The sequence below is a fragment of the Mustela nivalis genome (assembly GCF_964662115.1).
Source record: "Mustela nivalis genome assembly, chromosome: 4".
NCBI lineage: Eukaryota > Metazoa > Chordata > Mammalia > Carnivora > Mustelidae > Mustela > Mustela nivalis.
Genome location: NC_139023.1, coordinates 124,839,421 through 124,857,985, shown reverse-complemented (window position 1 = coordinate 124,857,985; position 18,565 = coordinate 124,839,421).

The window sequence follows — 18,565 nt, the reverse complement described above, 5'->3', positions numbered from 1 at the left end:
AACTCATTCTTTATAAAAACTGATGATCATTGCATAAATACTACATCTTTATTCAAATAATCTCCTAGTGATTAAGATTTAAATTATTTACATTCCTTTCTCTCTAACAGCACTGGAATACTTAATCAATAATTTGGATAGAACCACAGAAAAAATTTAGAAATGGAATTGATATGTCAAATAGTTAGAACATTTTAAGTGTTTTCTGCTGAATTGCTTTCCTATGAACACTGTATGATAGTTCCTATTTCTCTTAACACAGCTAATATCAAGTATGAATGATCTGTGTAGGCTTTGTAAATTTGACAGCTGAGTATCAATACCTCAACATTGCATATATTTATATTTGTTTTATTTTGTTTTATATTTAATGATGCTATTTTGTTTTATATTTTGTTCTATATTTTTGTTCTATATATTTAATGATGCTATTTTGTTTTATATTTTGTTCTATATTTTGTTTTATATTTAATGATGCTATTCATCATTAGCCATATATAATTCTTTTCTGTTCTCAGCTTTCATACTTTTGAAAAAGTTACAGAGGTTGATCCTTTTTTCTTTGATTTATAAATGCTTTTTAATATAAAGGATATTGGTTTGCATCTTTTATATAAAATTGAATAAACTGTGTCTGCTTTGAAATTTATCCTTCTATTTTCACCAACTACATATTTTTAGTTATGGAATTATTTTTGTTTTATATAAGTTCTTAAAGAAATTTTATATGAGTATTTTAGTAGTTTCGTTCTTTATTCATTTCCCACCAAGATTATACAAAACAAAGAAAGAAAATACTTCTGTTTTAAACATTTCATGACTCAATTTTCAGCTTGAAAATCTTGGATGCATCTGAATTTTAAGGATTGATAGGAAGATACAACTATTTATTTCCAAGTACTGAGCCACTTGGCCCAGCACAATTTACTGAATACTCTTGATTTTCTTCCCTGTTTCATTGTGCTTTCTTTCTCTCATCTTTCTGCTCTCTGCTGGCGCTCACAGATACATCAGTCGATCCCTGCAGTGATGCCATGTTTGTAAAATGAAAGTGAGTTATAAAATACGTTTGAAACCTAGAAGACTGGCAAACCATTGCTACTGGCTTGGTTTTCTCTCCCAGAATTTGATAATGAGGATTCTTGAATGTTTGGTCTTCAGAGAAACTTTATGGCCACATTAGGATATTCCAAATAATACATGCTATAATTTTGACTGATGTTATATTGAAATTAAGATTAATTTTGGAAACTTGGTATGTTGAAATGTCATTTGCAACAACAGTATGACAGGGTATTAATTAAATAAGGCAACTATCATAGATTTTAGTCCTCTCAACCAAATAGCCTTAGCTGGCACATTCCTGCATCTCTTCCTAAAGGGCAGACCCAATATTAGCATACGTTTTAAAAAAATATATTCTCATCATGCACTCTCTTTATTCCTTAAGTTCTGGCCTAATCATTCTAATCATTGTGTTTTTGATGATCTTCTAAGACCAAATTTCATAATTATTGCCCAGTATCCATCCTTTTTTAACATGTGAAATCTTGGGGAGCCTCAGCATTTCACCTCAAGTGTACAAATGTTTGGGGCATTCAGTGGAATATGAGCTGCTGATGGAAAGGGCCTTGGTCTAGATCTTGGTTACTCCTCTTCCGGAGTGACTCAGCAAATTAATCCATCTGTTTCAACTGCTGTATCCTCACTTGTAAAATTCAAACACGAATTCTACCTGGAAGGATTGGTTTAAGGATTAGAGCACAAGAATTGGGTGCTCCATAAGAAACATTTCTATGGTTTCCTAATGAATCACATCTTCATATACATTTATTTAATGTGACTCCAAACTGATTGATCGTACCAAAATTCTTCCTGTATCCAAAGGCTAGAAATCGTTGGGTCAGCTATTTATATTCTTTTCCTTTTCTTGGACTTCTGATATCTTATACTAAATCTCTGTATGGATCACTCGTCCCTAACTATTATTAGCTATGCCCCTGGATACCACTCCACTTCAGACCAATGGTGCTTTGCAGATGGATTCTGCAATTGAAGCCTTCCTAACCTCCATGACTCTCAGCTTCAGAAGTAAAAAAAGCATTTCATAAACTGCAAAGCTGTTAGCAAAAACTGTAATAGTGTCATTTTAGGCAATGCGCTACACATTGTTATATTTAGTGTCTACCTCTTTGTAATATCTAACCATTTAAAAATCTTCAGGGTTGTGTAAGGTTAAAGATACAAAGATAAGGAGCGGCTGAAAGAAGATGCAGATAATTCTAACTCAAAGATTGAGGCTCTTTTGTCAGGACTCCATTGACTATGACTTTTTTTTTTTTTTTTTTTTAAATCGAAGAGTTAGGAACTCTAAGTGCTAAACACACTTGAATATATCTATACATACAGGCCATTATTGTTATCTTGTTTCAGATTAATCTTTCAGTATCACATTTATTATGATATTTTCCAACTCTGGTAAATAAATAGTTTTGCTCTATTCTGCCACAGCATATCTAAATGCAGGAGCCCACATAACCTGGCTCAGTTCAACCTTGTTTTCCTCTAATCCCCAACTAGTCCTTACCCTTTGTTTACCCCGTAATTATGACTCTCCCATTGATAGTCCCTGCTTATAGAAAAATATATAATCTGTCGTACACACTAAACACTCTGAAAATGAGAAGGGAATGTATCAAAAATTATAACAAGATGATAGTCATATCTAATTTTTTTCAATGTAAAATGAAATGTATAGTAAACCCTATCTCTTCATGCCCTCCTTATTCTGCAAGAAGAGTTTTCCTTCTCTTTTATTCACACATTTGAAATGTATCCTATGAGACCTGCCTAGATCCTGCCATCTGCGGATATCTTCCCTCACCCACGTTTATCTTTTCTCTAACCACTTTAGCATTTAAACTATTATCACATGTTTCAAGTGTATTAATGTTGCTCATGATCAAGACTATGAGCTCCTTTTTTTTTTTTTAAAGATTTTATTTACTTATTTGACAGAGAGAAAGAGATCACAAGCAGGCAGAGAGGGGGGGGGGGTAAGCAGGCACCCTGCTGAGCAGAGAGCCCAATGTGGGGCTCGATTCCAGGACCCTGAGATCATGACCTGAGTCAAAGGCAGAGGCTTAGCCCACTCAGCCACCCAGGCGCCCCACTGTGAGCTACTTTATGGCAGATGGTGCCTCATCATTTTATACAGTCTTCTAGAAACCTATGTAGGGATGAGGGAGCAAGTACTGGATATTCAGTGAATACCTCCAGAATCAAGTGGCTAAGTCTTCATTGTTAGCCAGGTGGGAGATAAAATTAGCTGTAATTAATTCATAATAATTTAAGCTTAATAATTAAGGAATATGTGTATGTGTGTGTGTGTGTGTGTATGTGTGTGTTTGTGTATAGATATAGCTTTTTTTTTTTTTAAGGTAGGTTCCATGCCCATCACAGAGCCCAGCATGGGGTCGAACTCACAACCCTAAAGTCAAGTCCTGAGATAAGATCAAGAGTTGAACTCTTAAACACCTGAGCCACCAGGCGCTCCAAAAAATGTTTTAGTTGTCTCCACTCAAAATGCCTTTAAACAAGAAGCTAATGGAACACAGAATGCATATAGTTTAAAAAAATTAAACTGGGCATCAGAACATGCAATGCTGTCTGGGTGGGAAGAACTTCTTTGGCTAGCTCCAAGCAGGAAGTCTCACTTTCCAAAGGAGGGGAAAATGGCATAGGGAAAAAGGCCAATAATGGGCAAGACAACTTTTCCTTACTTCAGAATTGTTCTTGAGGCTGGCATTGCCTGAACTCTTTCTTTCTAAGCACTTACAATGGTTTCTTCTTAACATATGATCCAGAGGCTCTTTGAAGTGTGCGGCCCTCTATCAGTCATCCATGTCCAGGCTGTGGTGTGAGACTGCCGTCATACAGGCTATCAACCAGCACTTTCATGTCAGCCATTCTTTATTGGTGCTGGAGGTTATGGTTCACAGAAGATACAGAGCAAAACTCCCAAGAACTGTGGGAGTAAAGCAACAGCCGTCGGGTAACACCATGGTTCCAGAACTTGAGACCAACCATCACCAGGCACAAACATTCATCTCCTATGAGTAAATTCTACCTTGAGCACATTTCAGCTGGATGCATATAACCCAGACACATTTTAAAAGCTGGTGATCGAGGGTTGGTGTTAAGCTCTATCCTACTGATAAAAGTGGTACAGCTGGGTTTTCTCAGACCCAGATAAGCACGAATGCAGGCTGCCCCAACTTTGTTTCAACTTCTAGAACTGTGCTTAATTTAGAAAAATTGATACATTATCTTAGTCTAGTCATTCTGTGAGCAGTCTCAGGAATGTTTAACTTCACTGAGGACAGGAAATGGGATGAAAGCATTCATTCTATCGGCTACAGTGTTATTGGCCAGGTAGAGCTGTGTAGAAAAAACCGCATAATTCTCTGAGCCAGCCATCTCCTTGAAAAGATGCTGTTAGATAAAAACTAGTCTTCCCGTTCAATAAAGATATATATGCAGTTTCATGCTTTTTCTGATCACTAACCTGAGGTAAAGAAGGCTTCAGCTTGTCACATTGGGTAACTGGTCATTCATTAGCATTCAAATCAACATGCAAAATCTCCAAACTACTGATTTTACGATAAATCAAAAGAGGACTTTAAAGTTAGGCTTATATGGCTCTTTTAAATTAGAGGAAAAAGTGAATTAATCCCTCCGGAGACTTTGCAAAATTTCCATAATCCCTCACCTATAATAGGCAACATTTTTAACAAATAAAGTTAAGGAATTCATGTCGTTTTCCGCATGTGTCTATATTTGTATTCTAATTATGTTCTGTGTGAACAACAAGAGAGAACATTTTCATTTGTCAAGAAATGCCTGCCCTTCCTATGTTATTAGTGAACAACACTCTGGATACTGTGTTGAAGCATTCTGTTAGCACATAAAATTGCAAGGCACTGACATCTTGCTGCCCCTTATCTCTACAGTAAAGACCTGACATTTCAGCAGGAAATGTCATCAGCATTTCTTACCTATGGCTATATTCAGCACGCTGTGTAAGCTACTTCTGTAAGGAAAAGGACAAGTGCGTGAAATGCAGGGACCGGCCCTCTAATTTGGGGACCATCTACTCTCACTGGTTGTTGCATGAATAATTTAGCTCTAATCCATTTGAAAGGCTGTATGATAGCTGTATGCAGTGTGCTTCAATCAACACGAAGAAGTAAGATACAAATGCCACAGGGTGATGTGACCTTGACAGAGCAAGAATTCATGGGATAAAGTCATTAAAGAGTTCTGCCTTCCTGAATCCAGCATTTTCTTCCTTTCTTTCCTCAAGTAACATGTATTTACCGAATTTTTGAAAGGAAAAGAAAGAGTAACTCGTATTGTTCGCAGAAAATTTAGAATATCAATTACATAAGGAAGCAAAATTAAATTGTCCAATATTTCTACCTATTGTCATTTGAGGAATTTGGTGGGGGGGGGGCTCTTCTCTACTTCTATATGTAATATGTGATGTGTATGTGAGTGTCTGTATCTGTACATCTTAGTATATATGTTTTTATAAAATCCAAATTATATTGACCGTGTTGTTCTGTATACTCCGGTTTAATTTTTCTCTTGGACACACCTATATTTTCATTCAGTCACATCTAAATTACTTCTTCACAGAGAGGACGAGCACTTGAGGATTTGGGGTTTGAAATTCACTATTTACTAGGTACCTATAAAACGCAGAGCTTTCATTAAGCGTAAAGAAAGAGGTGGTGAGGTGGGCTGCGAAGTTCAATTGTGCTCACCGCCATGACCCCGAAGCGTTATAAAGGACTCCTCTAAGGACTGTGAAGACAGGTATGACATCACTTCCGGTGAGGTACTTGGCCACGGACAGAGAAAATAAAACCTCCTTTTGTGCCCATCTCTCCTGAGTAAGAATAAACTAACAGTCACAGGTGGGAACAATGGATTTCCCAGGCTCCTCCTCCCGCTTCTATAAATCAGAAATGAAACCAGCAGCCCTGTTATCCCTTATGTCTCACCTCCTGCCCAGATGAACGTGCAATACTCTGCCCAGCATGATGTTCCAGAAGGAACAGGCACAATATAAATTTGACCACAAGCAAATTCTCCTTTGTCTTTTTCCCTTAGGTTATTATTTGCTTGCTTGCTTGCTTAGGATTCAGGAGTATGTTCTCATTACCCACATGGATGGTTTTATATGTTTTTTAATGAAAGATTAAAAATATTTAATATAGTATATGTAAAATATATTATTTTACATTGTGGATTGCTTTGTAGTTTTTGAAATGTCTAGCATCCATTATAACATGGAGGCATCAGTTTCTGAAAATCAGAAATTTTTGTATTAAAAAAATGACATGGTTGATGATTATAATCAGTTTGTTTAAGACACCAACATCTATGCTTAAAAAAATAATTAAGGATTCATGGACACTCCGTACTTTTCACACGAAAGAGGCACTATACTTAAAACATACATGTACGCGCACACACACACATACACACACACAGGGGCACCTGGGTGGCACAGTGAGTTGAGCCCCCAACTCTTGGTTTTGGCTTGGGTGGTGATCTAGGGGTTGTGAAATGGAGCCCCTGGGAGTCTACTTAAGATTTATTTATTTTAGAGAGCACTCTCTCTCTCTCTCTAAAATAAATAAATCTTTAAAACAAACAAACACACAAAAAAGTATACAATCTAAAAACACAAAACGCATATATACATATATATCACATACATTAATATGTATGTATACTAAAAATACAGCATAGTTAAAGGCATTAAGATTGTCTTTGCTTCAGTAAGGTCTATGATAAATCTATTTATTAACTTACAGTCCTTTGATATAGTAAGCAAATAGTCCTGATTTCTTTGATGAGTACTGTTTCTAACATATTATATCTCCTAAGCTTATGATACAAATTAGGCAGGGGAGTGCTATCAGTCTGAAGGCTGCCTGCTCTTTTCCTATGTCTCTGAACATCCCTTGGTCTCCTTTGGGGGCTCCTGTCCTTTTGTAGCTGTCAGCATCCCATTAATAGCCAAGATTCAATCCTCAGCCCTCTTTTATAATCCCCATGCCCTTTCCTCCATCATTTTTTTGTATCACCCACATAGTGACAATTCCCAAATCTCTATCACCACTTCACACTTTCCTATGTGTCAGGTTTGTATATCCAATTACCCACTGGTCCTCTCCCACTGAATGCCTGAAAAACCAAGCCTGGTGCTGGGGCCAACTCTTACTAGCTCAGAGGAGTCAACTGTCAAACACAGACAGTATAAAAAAACTATACTAACTTACAGTAAAATGCATTATAGAAATAGAAATATTTTTAATAGAAATATTAAATATGTCAAACTTATTTTGAATTTTTTTATTTTGGTATTATCTATACACTCGAGGTTATTGTTGTCTATTGTACTTGCATAGCAGAAATACTGTATAATAATGTGCTTTACCAGCTCCGTGGTGAGTGACATGGGTGTTAGTTTCTTGACATCAGTCACATTGAGAGTAATCACACCAGGGAAGTGGACAAAAGCTGCAAATTAGGGCTTTCTTTTTTTGTGAAAAGCTAATTGTTATACGTTCACCACCATTCTACTACTTAGACTGGAGTATATCTCTGCCAGTCATAGATTTTTTTGTTTGTTTGTTTGTCTGTTTTGGGTGTCTTTTTTGGTTTTCGTTTTTGTTTGGGGGGTTTTTTGTTTGTTTTGTTTTGTTTTTGCTCTGGAATTCACTCTCCCTTCCCCTGATACCCAGTCTTAAAAAGGAGCCATCTCTATGAGTTGCATCTCTCAGACTCCCTCGTTAGCTTCTTTCTTCTTTCCACCTGGTTTCCATTAACAGCACATACCTACAGGAAACTGCCAGATGAAGAAAAGGAAAAGGCAGACAAGTACTCAGATAGTAACGGTCTCTCTGCTATAGTTCTTCTAGATCTTGCCGAAGAGGCCCATGTGGTCCTTGCTTCCAGTGGGTAATCTTAGTTCTAGTAACATCGCCTCTTTTTTGACCTTCCAGACCTGTGAAAGCAGCAACTTCCTGCAGATGTTAATCTCTGAGTTGCCTGAGAGCTCCTGTTTGGCTTCTCAGCTCTTCAGAGCTTCATGGTCAATAGCCTATATAAATATTTTTTTAAGGTTTTTTTTTTTTTTTTTTTTAAATCTCTACCCTTAAACATGGGCCTCAAACCCACAACTCCAAGATGAAGAGTTGCACATTCTTCCAATGAAGCTAGCCAAGCACTCCTATTCCTTATTTTTAATTGCAAGTTTGTGTATCATGAGTCTAATTAGGAGACAGAAACCACACAGTAATTATAGCAGGGGAAGGTTAGTATTAAAGAATATTTATTCTTGAGCTGTGAGAGGAGAGTCATTATGAAGATGTAGGAGGAGCTGTAAAGGAAACCTTAGAGCTGAGAGGGAGTAAAATAAAGGGTAATCTTAGAAGGAAGGACACTCTCCCAGGTTGGGTTCAGACATCATTAGAGAAGGTATAGTGCAGCCCATGAGATAGCCAAGGAGTTTGCTAGGTAGCCCAGGCCAGAGTGGGGTGTAGTTACAAAAGAAAGCAGAAAATGAACCCAGGGTAAAAGGGAGCCATGCTGGTAGGCAAGCAGGCAAAGAGAGTCCAGGTGCCACTATGGGAGCAGGGCTAATATGATGGGGGTGGAAGGAAGAAGCTTTAGGAAATTTACCCTAGAGCATGAGCAAGGTCTGTGAGGTCACCAAAAAGACTATGCCTTCCGGGTGTGTGTCAAGACAGAGGGTTACTACTTCCTGAATCTATTATAAAATATAAAGGATACAGAGATCAGGAATGGCAACATATTCATATTATATCAATTGGTTATATGTTCCCCAAAATTGTGTGTGAATATGTGCATTTAAGTGGGAAATATATAGGAGATCAGGTCACTATCAGAAATCAGGAAACCTTGGGGCACCTGGGTGGCTCAGTCAGTTAAGCATCTGCCTTCAGTTCAGGTCATGATCCCGGGGTCCTGAGATTGAGCCCTGCATCTGGCTCCCTGCTCAGTGGGGACCCTGCTTTTTCCTCTTCCTCTGCCTGCCGCTCTGCCTACTTGTGCTCCTTCTCTTTCTCTCTCTCTCATTGTCAAATAAATACATAAAATCTTTAAAACTTTTTAAATTAAAATTTAAAAAAAGGAATCAGAAAACCAAGAGCTCGAGAGGCAGAATAATTACTGAATAAAAAGTCATAGGACAAATGGAGAAAACAGACAACCAGCCAAGATCAAAATTTGTCGAGTGTCTGAGAGAAGAAATAGAACAAGAGATTGAAAATCATGAAATAAGCTCTAAAAATAGGAAATGATTATATTTTTTGTCTGCTTTTTGAAACCAACATCTACAGTATTGAGCTTTGTGATTGTTGTAAGATACGACATCTAGAAAAGCTTTGTAGAAGTGAATTTTTTGGTACCTTAGAAAGAGAAGAGATTTGCCAATTAAATGTATTTTGTTTCAAGGAATACTACCTGTCAAGCATATCAGCTCAGATGAAATAGAAGTGCAATGAGCATTCTCTTTTCTGGTTCCAGAAGAGGAATGTTTGCACATCCATATGGTACAATAATAATGCTCTTAGTGTGTCTGAGAATTTCTCAGTACCAGGTAAACTATGAGACTTTCCTCTAGACTGATTAACTAAACGATGATTCTGCATCATAATTTCCTATCAAAGGTCGGTATACAACTTACCTATTTCCAAAAACAAACAAACAAACAAACAAAACAGCAACAACAAAAATCCATGAAAAAGAAAGAAAGAAAAAAAAAGACATCCTAAACTACCCCATTCCCACCTGAATCCACTACATTAGAACCAAAACTGTAGGGCCCCTGGGTGGCTCAGTCGTTAAGCGTCTGCCTTTGGCTCGTGTCCTGCAGCAGGCTGCCTGCTCAGCAGGGATCCTACTTCTCCCTCTGCCTGCCACTTCCCCTGCTTGTGCTCGTGCTTGCTCGCTCTCTCGCGCTCTCTCTCTCTCTCTGACAAATAAGTCAATAAAATCTTAAAGAAAGAAAGGAAGGAAGAAGGAAGGAAGGAAGAAAGAAAGAAAGAAAGAAAACCCACAATAGTAGTGTTGCATAGTTGTGTGAAATCACAGGGCCTGCAAAGTCTAACATACCTACTAACCTGGTTCCTTGCAGAAAATGTTTACTGATCCTGACCTAAAGTAATAAGAATGTTCTACAGGTCACATATGAAAATTCAATATTAGGGTAAAGCCCAGTAATAGGAATTCATGATAGCACAGATTGACTCCTGTCTTCCACACAGACTCATTCTCAAACAAGGTACAGTCTAAAGATTTTTTTCTTGTTTGTTTGTTCCTTTGTTTAATTTTCTATGGGGCAATACGAGAGTTGGAAATGAGTCTTCTGGTGATCACTTGGCACTTTCTCAGTCCATGTAAATAGTTCAGGTTATTTAGGATTGTTAGTCAACTCCCTTTCTACCAAATAAATGAAAATATTTTTTCCCCTTTTCCCCTGGTAGAAGATTGACAGGAAAACATTGTTCTTCGTTAATCTAGTGATGATGTATCCCACATTTGTTGTGAATAGACCCCATTTACATTTTATGACAGAATTTTGTCATTTTATATGGAATATCCAGGATTTTAAAAAAGAATTTCTGAAAATATAGCTTCAGGAACAAAGGTAAGTTTTCCAATAAGATGCAGGAATTTGACTACTACTTATAGGTGATACAAAGTAGAGGTTTCACTTGTCAGCCATAAGAACATGTGTTTGGAAATACTATGTAGGTGAATATTAATTTATCACATAAAAAGACATTAATGTACCAGGTTGCATAAAAAAACCTGAGAAACAAGACACCTGAACAACATTTTATGAAGAAAAGTCCTGTAGTCTCTATGATTCTCCTCCGTGGACTCTATATTAAGTACAACAGTATCAAGCAGGGTCTAAACTCAGACATAACATAACTTGTTGAGAAACAAGAAATTTCCTTTGTGGGAAAAGTACCAGGGTATTTAAAATCACAAAAGTTGAGACTGATAATTTGTTACTTTTAAGGAATTATAAATCTTCCTTGTCTCCCCAAGTTTCTAAAAATGTAAGTGAGTTAATCATCTGTCTGCGTTTCCTGCTCTGAATTCCAGGCTCCTAAATCCACCTGCCTTGCTGGTATTCTAAAAAGAAATTTCAAAAGAAACATATCCAAACCTCAATTCCTGATTCCTAAATCAACATAGTCAATATCTTCCTAAACCTAGTCTTCACTCTGTCTTCTAATTTACTGTAAATTATGTCACAACTGACCCAATTACTCGTCAGGAAAACACACACACACACACACACACACACACACACCCCTTTATTACTTCTGATGTATTCTTTTCCTAATGCCCACAACTAAGATATCAGTATGTCCTATTTACTCTACCTTCAAAGTATTCCTGAATCCGCTTACCTCTCTAATTCCCAGTCACCATTCTGTCAATGTCATTATTATCTCTTCCTCAGCATGCTGGAAAACTACCAATCTAGACCCTCTTCCCATCTTGGTGCCCTCTAACCCACAACCTATACAGGAACAAAAATAAGTTTTTTGTAGTGTAAAGCAGATCGCATCACTGTCTTGTTTAAAAGGACCCTTTGTTGCACTTGTGCTGTGATCTATATTTGTAACATGCCTTACAAAATCTTGTATGACCTGCCTTCTCACCAACTTTAACACCTCATCTTACGCTACTAACCTCCCCTCATTGTGACCTGCAGAAAGCAATGGGAAGGCCCCATGCATTTTTCGCTATCAAGGTTTTTATAAATCCCTATCCTTGCACTTAGAATGCACTGATCCCTGATGCCCAGATCTGCACCAGGCTGACTCCTTCTCAAACTTTCCACTTGAAGGTTATGTGCTCAGAGACAGCCTTTCCTCACCGTGCTCTCAGAGGCAGTGCCCCACTCTGTGAGTCATTATTCTTCTTTCTGTGGTACATTTTATTGTGTTATGGTACATAGCATTCATTTCATTGATTCATATGCATATTGCCTGTCTCTCTGATTAGATGATCCATCAGGACAAAAACCAATTTTTTCCTTCAACTAGAGTTCCCCAATACCTTGTACCTAGTAGAATAAATAACATTCAAATATATTTGAGAAGCAAATAAATATGAATTAGGTTCTAGATTTAATTTATTCCTAATTAGTGTGAAATATACAGAGTCTTGCACATATCCATCTAGAATGGAATGAAAGAAATTCATTAGTTGGGCACCTGGGTGACTCAGTTGGTGAAGTGTCTGCCTTCTGCTCAGGTCACAATCCAGGAGTCCAGGGATCCAATCCTGTATCTGGCTCCCTGCTCAGTGGGGAGCCTGCTTTTCCCTTCCCCCTTGCTCCTCCGCCTCTGCCCATGCTCTCTCTCTCTCATTGTGTCAAATAAATAAATGAACAAATAAAATCTTTTCAAAAAGAAAAAAAAAAAGAAATTCTTTAGTTGATAAACTAGTGGTAGGATTGCAAGGATTCACTCCAACACTGAAAGACATTCTATTGTGGGGAAAATGTTATCAAACAACATCACACGCTATGGAGAAATCATTCATGAAAAGAAAATCCAATCAATGTGGCAAACTTCATGTTGTCTTACCTTAGGAAACTGCCACAGTCACCCGAGGTTCCAACACTCTGCTGAATCAGCAGCATCAACACTGATGTGAGACCCTCTGACCAGTGAAAAAGATTACAACCCACTGAAAATCAGGTGATGGTTAGCATTTTGGAGCAATAAAATATTTCTTAAGGCATGTACATTGTTTTCCAGACATAATGCTATTGCACATTTAAGAAACCATAACACAGTGTAAACCTAACAATTTTTAAATGCACTGGGGGGAGAATGCACTAGGAAACCAAAAAATTCATTTGACTCACTTTATTGTGATATTGTGCTTATGGTGTTTTGGGACCATACCTGCATTGTCTCTCAGGTATTCCCACAACAAAACTGTAAAAATTACATGTTTAAAAATGACGCTACTCTAAAAATTCATTTAAAAGATGCTAATTAGTACTTTCTTAGGTATATATCCTGTTCCAAATAAAGAACACAGGGTTTAGCATTTATAAGTCTGCCCTAAATTTTCACTTAATAGGTTCCAGGAAGTTTTTTCAGACATTTCACATACATCAACTCATTTAATGCACGTAACAATCTGATAAAATACATGCTAATATTACTTTCATCTTTAAATGAGAAAATAATTACAGAGAAGATAAGAAAATTTACATAAGACTACAGATTTAGCGAGATACAGAACAGAAATTCACTGGGCACCTGACTCTTGATTTCAGCTCTTGTCCTGATCTCAGGGTCATGAGCCCTGTATCAGGCTCCACGCTCAGCAGGGCATCTGCTTGGGGTTCTCTCTTTCCCTTCCCCTCTGCCCCTCCCTTCACTCATGCTCTCTCTCTCTCTCTCTCTCTCTCAAATAATAAGTAAACTAAAAAAAAAAAAAAAAAAAAAAAAAAAAAAAAAAAATTCACACCAAGGAAATATGTCTTCCAGAATTCAGACCTCCAACTACACTGTACTGCCTATCTAAAACATTTCAATCAATTTGAGAGAGCTGTCTGGGACCATCTCCAATGAACCAATAAAATGAAAGCACACAATACAAGTCATAGTAGTCTTGAGAACAGAAAGTTATCAAAGCAATAAGGACTCCTAGCAAGTTAACAAAATACAGAGCGACTGAGATTCTCAAAATCAAGTAAGAACAAAAACAAGATGAATGCAATACACTTATGTAATTCTCTGAACAGAAAATGGGCCTCTAAGCTATATTTAGCTGATCTGAACTGTTAGGCTCTATTAGAATTGGCTAGCACTCTTAAAAAAACATGTAAGTGTCAACTTCCCCAACTCTTTTTGACTAAATCTTTCCAAAGGAAAGCTTACCATAGAGAAAGCACTAACTAAAACTTGAACATAGTAGAAAAGCAAAATAGAGTGAACTTTCATTTTCATCATGACAGCAGACTGTAGAGATTATTGTTAGACATTGCATTTGTCTACATACAACTACATTTATACTTGTAAAGCTGTATCCCAATGTGGAAGGTGAAGTTCTGTATGTGTGTGTCTCCATACATGTTTTTATTGTACTAGCTGATGGGGTGCAGGTCCTCTTAGTTTAAGCTACCGAATTGAGTATGGAGATTTCCAAGGAAAAATTTTTATTGCAGCCTAATCCTCTCCAAAACAATACTAGCCATAGCTTTTCTGGAGATACCCTTTACGAGGTGGAGGAAGTTCCCTTCTAGGATTAATTTAGTGAGAATTTTTATCAGGAGTGGATGTTGGATTTCATTATTTTTTTTTTCCTGCTTCTACTGAAATGACAATATGGTTTCGTTTTTCTGTTTTATACCGCAACAGTTACATTCATTGACTTTCTTTTTTTCTTTTTTTAGAGTATTTGTTAACTTTACTTTTTAATTTACTTATTTTATTTTAATTCCAGTCTCATCGATTGACTTTTATTTCAAAGTTTTATTTAAATTCTAGTTAGTTAACCTACAGTGTGATATTGGTTTCAGGACTAGAATTTAGTGATTCATCACTTACATATAACACACAGTGCTCAACACAAGTGCCAAACACACATAAGCACATACACAATAAGTGCCCTCCTTAATGTTCATCATGCAGTTACCTCATGCCCCCACCGGCTGCCTTGCCAGTAACCCTCAGTTTGTTCTCTATAGTTAGGAGCCTCTTATGGTTTGCCTCCCTCTCTTTTTATTCCCTTCCCCTATGTTCATTGTTTTTGTTTCTTAAATTCCACACTTGAGTGAAATCATACGGTACTTGTCTTTTTCTTACAGACTTATTTCACTTATAATACACTCTAGCTCCATCCATGTCATTTCAAATAGCAAGATTAGATTATTTTTGGTGGCTAAGTAGTATTCTATTGTACACATATATATCACCACTTCTTTATCCATTCATCAGTAAATGACATTTGGGATCTTTCCATAATTTGGCTATCATTGACAATGCTGCTATAAACATTGGGGTGTGTGTGCCCCTTTGAATCAGTATTTTTGTATCTTTTGGGAAAAGGCCTTGCAGTGAAATTGCTGGGGGATAAGGTAGCTCTACTTTTAATGATCTGTGGACTTTCCATACTGTTTTTCAGTGTCTGCACCAGTTTGCATTCCCACCAATAAGGTAAGAGGGTTTCCTTTTCTCCACATCCTTGTCAATACCTTTTGTTTCCTGGGTTGTTAATTTTAGCCATTTGGGCTAGTGTGAGGTGTTATCTCATCATGGTTTTAATTTATATTTCCCTGATGATGAGTGATGCTAAGTATCCTTTCATGTGTCTGTAACCCATCTGTGTGTCTTCTTTGGAAAAAGGTCTATTCATGTCTTCTGCACATTTTTTTAAATTTTTTATTTTATTTTTTTTTTAAGATTTTATTTATTTATTTGACAGAGAGAAATCACAAGTAGATAGAGAAGCAGGCAGAGAGAGAGAGAAGGAAGCAGGCTCCCTGCTGAGCAGAGAGCCCGATGCGGGACTCGATCCCAGGACCCTGAGATCATGACCTGAGCCGAAGGCAGCAGCTCAACCCACTGAGCCACCCAGGTGCCCCTCTTCTGCTCATTTTTAACTGGACTATTTGTTTAGGGGGTGTTGAGTTTGATAAGTTCTTTGTAGATTTTGGATACTAATCCTTTATCAGATATGTCACTTGCATATATCTTCTCCCATTCCATTTGTTACCTTTGAGTTTTATTGTTTCCTTCACTGTGCAGGTTTTTATCTAGATGAAGTCTCAATAGTTAATTGTGCTTCTGTTTCCCTTGCTTCCAGAGATGTGTCTAGTAAGAAGTTGCTCTGGCCAAAGTCAAAGAGGTTCTCCTCTAGAATTTTGATAGTTTCCTGTCTCACATTTAGGTCTTTCAACCATTTTGAATTTATTTCATGTATGGTGAAAGAAAGGGATCCAGTTTCCATCTTCTAAATGTTACTGTTCAGTTTTCCCAACACCTTTTGTTGAAGAAATTGTCTTGTTTCCAATATATATTCTTTCCTTCTTTGTCAAAAATTAGTTGACCTATAGTTGTGGGTCCATTTCTGAGTGTTCTAGTCTGTTCCACTGATGCATGTGTCTGTTTTTGTGCAATACCATACTGTCTTGATGACTGCAGCTTTGTAGTATAGCTGAAGTCCAGAATGTGATGCCTCCAGCTTTGTTTTTCTTTTTCAAAATTGTTTTGGCTACTTTGAATCTTTTGTGGTTTCATACAAATTTTAGGATTGTTTGTTCTAGCTCTGTGATGAATGTGGTGGTATTTTGGTAGGGATTGTGTTAAATGCGTACATTGCATTGGATTGTGTAGACATTTTTAACAGTATTATTCTTACCCCAGTAACCTTGATTGACTTTCACAGGTTAAAACAACCAGGACTTCCTATGTAAATCCCACTTGATTATAGTGCATTTTCTTTTTTATAAATTATTGGATTTGATTAGCTAAAACTTTTTTAAGAATTACATCTATCTTCATGAGAGATACTAGTTGGCTTTTTTTTTTTCCTTATAACATCTTTGGACTAGAGTAACGTTTCTGTCATAAAATGTGTTATGAAGTATTCCTTTCTCTTCAATTTTCTTTTTTTTTTTTTTTAAGATTTTATTTATTTATTTGACAGACAGAGATCACGAGTAGGCAGAGAGGCAGGCAGAGATAGAGAGAGGAGGAAGCAGGCTCCCTGCTGAGCAGAGAGCCCGATGCGGGACTCGATCCCAGGACCCTGAGATCATGACCTGAGCCGAAGGCAGTGGCTTAACCCACTGAGCCACCCAGGCGCCCTCTCTTCAATTTTCTAAAGGAATTTGTGTAGACTTTGTATTAATTTTTTCTTTAAGTGGTCAGTAGAATTCACAAGGGAATTCATCTAGGACTAGAGATTATTTTTGAGAGTTTTTTAAAATTATATATTCAATTTCATTCATAAACATGAGATTGTTAAAGATACCCTTTTTAGGATGTCTTTGTTATTTTTCACATCTCTATTTCATTAATTTACAGTCTAATCTTTATTATCTTCATCCTTCTGTTTCCTTTAGGTCTTGATTGCTCTTCTTTTCCCAGCATCCTACACTAGAAAGTTAGGTTATTGATTTGAAGTCTTCTTTCTAAATATAAACATTTATAGTTATAAATTTCTAAGAACCATTTTATCTGATTGCCATAATTCCAGTATATCACTTCGTATTTTCATTCACCTGAAAGTATTTTCTAATTTTTCTTTTAATGTCTTCTTTTGTCCCATTGGTTGTTTTGGAGTGTGTTGTTCAATTCCCATATATTTGTGAGTTTTTCCATTTTTTAACCAAAATTGATTTTTAATTTCATTCAGCTGTGGTGAAAAAAAAGTACTTTGTTTTACTTCCATTCTTTTAAATTTATTGAAATCCATTTAATGGCCTACCATATGGTCCTTCCTGGAGAATTTTCTGTGTGCACTTGGGAAGAATAGATTACTATTGAGGGTGTGGTGTCCCAAGTCTATAGTTTTTGATAGGTCTAGTTAGTTTAAACTCTTGTACAGCTTCTATTTCCTTGTGATTCTCTCCCTGGGTATTCTATCCAATATTACAATTGGGTTACTGAAGTCTTCAACTATTATTAGAGGACTCTCTATTTCTTCTTTTATGTCTGTCAATAGCTGTTTCTTATATTTGACAGCACTTCCACAGTTGCACACATTTATAAATGACATAGCCTCCTGATGAACTGATTCATTTACCATGGTAAAATGTCCCTTTTTATCTCTTAAAACATCTTCTATTTAAAGTCTATTTAGTCTACATCAGTATAACCACTCCAACTTTCTTGTGATTGATGTTTGTGTATCTTTTCCATCAGTCTACTTTCAATTCTCTTAGGTCTTTGGGTCTAAAATGAGCTTTCTTTATACAGCAGAGTTGGATTATTTTTTTATCCAGTTGGCTAATCACTATTTTTTTAATTTTATTGTTTAATTTATTCATATTTAATGCTATTTTTGTATAGTTGGATTTGCTTCTGCCACTGTTCCCTGTATATCTGTTTTGTTAAAGAAAAACATTATATTTCAATACACAACTTCTGTTCAACCAAAGGTAGAATATTGCAGTAAAATGTTGTCTAGAAAACATGATATTTCATTTGCAATACATGGCAAATAATTAACATACTTAATCACATATGTTTTATGTCTTTGTTTATTGCTCTGGTTCTTCTTTGCTGTTTATTGTGTGATAAGTCAACTTTTTCAAATGTTACATTTTTCATTTCTTTAATGGTATTTTCATTATATTTCTTTCAGTTAATTTTCTTGGTGATTATTATCACACTTACCATATACATCTAAACTTACCAGAATCTACTTTGGATTTACATTAACTTAAGTCCAATGATATTTCATGCATAGG